The 4,323-nt window shown below is 41.4% G+C and overlaps 1 pseudogene across 1 annotated transcript; it reads left to right on the top strand.

Moving 5' to 3' along the window:
* The first annotated feature begins 211 nt into the window (after positions 1–211).
* LOC311167584 (lathosterol oxidase-like) lies at positions 212–981 on the top strand (annotated as a pseudogene). Its single transcript has one exon. The product of its transcript is annotated as a lathosterol oxidase-like (transcript).
* The last annotated feature ends 3,342 nt before the right edge of the window (positions 982–4,323 follow it).

The raw sequence follows: 4,323 nt of genomic DNA, 5'->3' as shown, positions 1-4,323 counted from the left end.
CAGATAATTATTTTTTATATTATTTCTATATCCAACCACTGGGCCAGAGCATGACATCTTCCAACAAATTGTCATTTTCCTGCTTATAAGAAATCTTGCTGCTTTTATCCTGTATTTATTTCCTCTTTGGAACAATGAGCTATTACTTTGTCTATAGTCATTTCCTAATGAATCACCCATAATATTTATAGAATCAAGTCTACTGAGAATCATGTTTACTGTTAGGTCATTGCCATGGATTAAGTATTCCCACCATTTTACTGCTTCTGTGGAGCTGGGAGGATACAGCCAATTACATGACACCATAAGAGAGTTTCAAACAGCTGGATTCAACTCACTGTTCCTTTATGGACTGTCCTCTTTCTCACCAACATGCTGATCTACTGGATTCACAGAGGCTTTCTTTATAGACTTATAGATAAGGGAATACATGAACCTCCTCTTTAGAAGATCCTTCTTCACCTGCAAGTCATGGCTTTCACCCTGTGGATGGCTTTCTTCAGAGTCTACTCTTTCATCTTTCCATTACACCAGCTGGTTTATTTAGGTTGTACATCTCGGTCAATGTCTGTACAATTTCTATTCATGACAGTGATTTCTGTCTCCTCCAATCTTAAGGCCATTTATCAATGACTCAGCTCATCATACAGACCTTCACCTCTTCTCTAACTACAACTGTGGACAGTATTTTACATTGTGGGGTAGAATTGGAGGCTCATTCAAAAACCCTTCCCCCTTTGAAGGGAAAGTGAGAGAAAAAAGCACAGCAGCCAGCAGGAAGTTGTTGGAAAAATACGAAATTATTATTTTTTAAGATTTATTTTTTTATTTATACAATAGCTGGGGTACAGGCCAGAGGTGTGGGAGGGCGAGAGGATTCACCAGAGACAGAGTGGGGAGCAGAACAGGCAGGCAGACCTCTGAGGGGAGTAGCAGGCGCGACAGGAGAGGTCTGCTGCGCCATCAGGCAATCTCCCTGGCCGGCCAGGAATCGAACCCATACTGCAGAGGCTGCAGACAGCTTCACAGAGCTGTGCTCAATCTTCTGTACCACCGGGGCGCCCCCCCCCCAAATAAGAAATTATTCAGTGGAGAGTTTACAAAGACTGAACAGATTATTGCCCAGTGATTAATATTTTTAATGGGGGAAAATAATCTACACCCAGCCAGAAGACATAGCAATGGCAGCATTTGAAACTCCGCATTGAGGGCCCTGCTGAGGGATGGTCATGCCGAGAGACCAAGAGAAACCAACCTCCTGCGTACCACACCAGGGGTGACCTAAGAGGTGACTGTGTCTTTCCAGCCAGTGAACCTGTAACTTACATAGTCTCATCAATAATTTTTAAAAAGGTGGAGAGAAAGTAAATGATCGAAGGGACCAGGTTATGTCCTTTTGCCTTAACCCACCACATTCATTAAGGAAAACTCATTGTGCTAATAGCACCAAGGCTCAGCACATGACAAGGAACAGGAATACAGTGACAGGTGGTGCCTGGTGTCAGGAGTGAGCTCCGTCTTCCCTGCTTGCCCAGGATGACCACTCGTAGTACTTTGTTCAAGGGGGAGCCGCAAAGTGACAGCAGGTCTGATAGAATCTAGTAGTGATTATGCAAATGACCTTTTCATATTTCATATGTACCCCTATTCTCTGGGGACCTTACCAAATGTTACATTTTACTGATGAATAAATAAACTGGAATTTAAAAAAAATGATATGATTTCTCACATGTGGGATTATTTAGTTTAACATTTTGATGTTCAATTTTAAAAACCATTATGTAGTAAGTGTAAAATTATGTGAATGTAAATACATGTAGAAAGGGAAACGTGATGCCCAACTAATATATTTGACTATTGTTTTTTAAATAAACCGAGGCACTGCAGTTTTGACATGTTTGGAGTTTATAAATCTGTAACTGTCTATGAAGGGCAACGATGGCCAAGTGTTTCCCTGTCACTGAAGATGAGCTTTGACATTGTCATCTTCCCCTCACTTTTCCCTACCTCCACTGCCAAAATGTCTAATAAATATGTTCGTACATGTTCACATAAATGCATTGGGATAACATGGTTTGCAAACTATTAGCTATTTATGTGAAACCAATAAAAGTTGATTATGACTATTAACAACACACGCTCACACACACCCTTGAAGTCTGCATGGAGAGCAGGGGCTGGCAGAGGGGCAGTGGGAAGGGTAAAAATAAGTGGGGAGGGAGCACAGTGGACACTGCTGGAGGACCATGGAGCTCAGGTGTGGGTGTGCTGCAGTGACAACACCTGACGGGGTGATCCTACCCTCTAAAGTATAAGCAGTGATGTAGCCAACACTCCCTCAATAAGAGATCCTCTGGTTTCTCTTGCTGTAAAGGGCGTCCTCATGTGTCTGTTCCTATCAGCAGGCCCCTTCTCACTGACCTGTGTCTCTCCCTGGTGACTTTCCTGTTCTACCCCTGCCTGTACTTTGTGTTTTCCTGAGGAAAACGCCCACTTCCCTACTGAAAATAGACATCCAGAAATGAAACTTTTTTTTATTGGATTGTTTTTTCAATGGGTTAATTGAAAAGATTCTTAAAATTTGACAGGATATAGGGAGGAGCCATGAGGACCAGCTCAAATTGCATACATTTGCTGGGCTGAGTCTGTGTAGGAGGGGCGGGAGAGTGTGTAGGAGCAGAGGGGGATGGGACCTGTGTCCAGTCAGTGCTCAGTGCATCATGGGCTTTGACATGGTCACTCCTCAGGGGTCATCTCTCTGCTCCTTTGTCCTTGTCCTTCAGGAGCGCCTGTCCCAGCAGGGCCTGTGATCACAGGGACTAAGACCCCACCTGGGCCTGTCCTGTCTCTAGGATGTCAATGGAGGCTGCGTGTGGCTGGATCAGGGTTTGTGAAGGTCTTGTTGAGGAATTTTGCATCTGTGTTCATCAGGGATATTGGTCTGTTAACTTTCTTTTTGTGCGCGATGTCCTTCTCTGCTTTTGGTATCAAGGGAATGTTGGCCTCAGGAGATGTGATGGCAGCATTCCCTCGTCCTCTATTTTTTTTGAGGACTTGAGGAGTCAGGTGTTAGTTCATCTTTAAAGATTTTGTAGAAGTCACTGAAAATGCCTGGTCCTGGGCTTTGTTTTTTGGCAAACTTTTGATTCGTGTTTCAGTGTCTTTGCTTGTAGTTGCTTTGTTCTGAATCTTCCTGACTCGGTCTCAGAAGGTTGTACACTTCTAAGAATTTGTCAGTTTCTTCTAGGTTATTTGAGGTTATTCAATTTATTGACATATAGATAATTAGTAATGTCTTATGATCCTCTCTATTCCTAAAATGTCTGCTGTGACGTCTCCCCTTCGTTTCTTATTCTATTTATTAGATTTTTTTTCCTTTTTTCCTCCATGAAAGTATAACAAAAGATTTGTCTATTTTGTTTATTTTTTTTCAAGAACCAGTTTTTGGTTTCATTGATTTTTCAGTCTGCCTTTGATTTCTGTGTCATTTATTTCTGCTTTAATTTTATTTCCTTCTACTGTCTCTTGGTTTCATTTATTCTTTGTAGTTCTTTTAGGCCTAAGGTTAGATTCTTTCCTTGAGCTCTATCTTGACTCTAGGTGTGGTCTATATTGCTCTATATTCCCCTCTGTTGTGTGTGTTGTGTGTGCTGTGTCCACTGATAGGTTGTCATTTGTCTCAAGGTATTTTTAATTTTCTTGTTTGATTTCCTCCTTAACCCAATAGTCATTTGGTTGTGTGCTCAGTCATTATGAATTTATTGACACTTGTTCTGTGACCCAACAAGTGGTTTATTCTGGAGACTGTTCCCTGTACACTTGAGAAGACTGTGGAGTGGAGTGCCCTGTAGATATCTATTTAACCCTTGGGGTGTAATGCCTCACCTAGAGCAACAGTTTCCTTTCTGATTTTCTGTCAGGTGATGTGTCTTTGATGAAAGTGAGGTGTTTAATTCCTTTACCAGTGTTATGTTGCTGCCAATATCTGTTTTCAGATTTGTTAATAGTTACCTTATATATTTTGTTGCTCCTTTGTTTGGTACATGTGTATTGATGAGTGTTATGTCTCTGATATAGGATTCCTTAATCAGATGATGGTCATCCCTGTCTCCTGTTACCTATTGTAGCTGGAAGTTTATATTTTATGGCCTCTTGGGGGTGCCCCATTTTCTTGGTTTTTGTTTTCTTTTCCCATGAACATTTTTGATCCTGTCTCCTGGAGACAGCATAAAGTTGGGTTTTGTTTTTTGGTACAACCAGTCACTCTGTATCTTTTTCTTTTTAAGATTATTTATTTATTTATCCAAGCACTGAGAACAGTCA

This window comes from Talpa europaea (genome assembly GCF_964194135.1).
Source record: "Talpa europaea genome assembly, chromosome: 2".
Classification (NCBI taxonomy): domain Eukaryota; kingdom Metazoa; phylum Chordata; class Mammalia; order Eulipotyphla; family Talpidae; genus Talpa; species Talpa europaea.
Note: the sequence above shows the minus strand (reverse complement) of the source record. Positions and strands in the feature narration are given on the sequence as shown.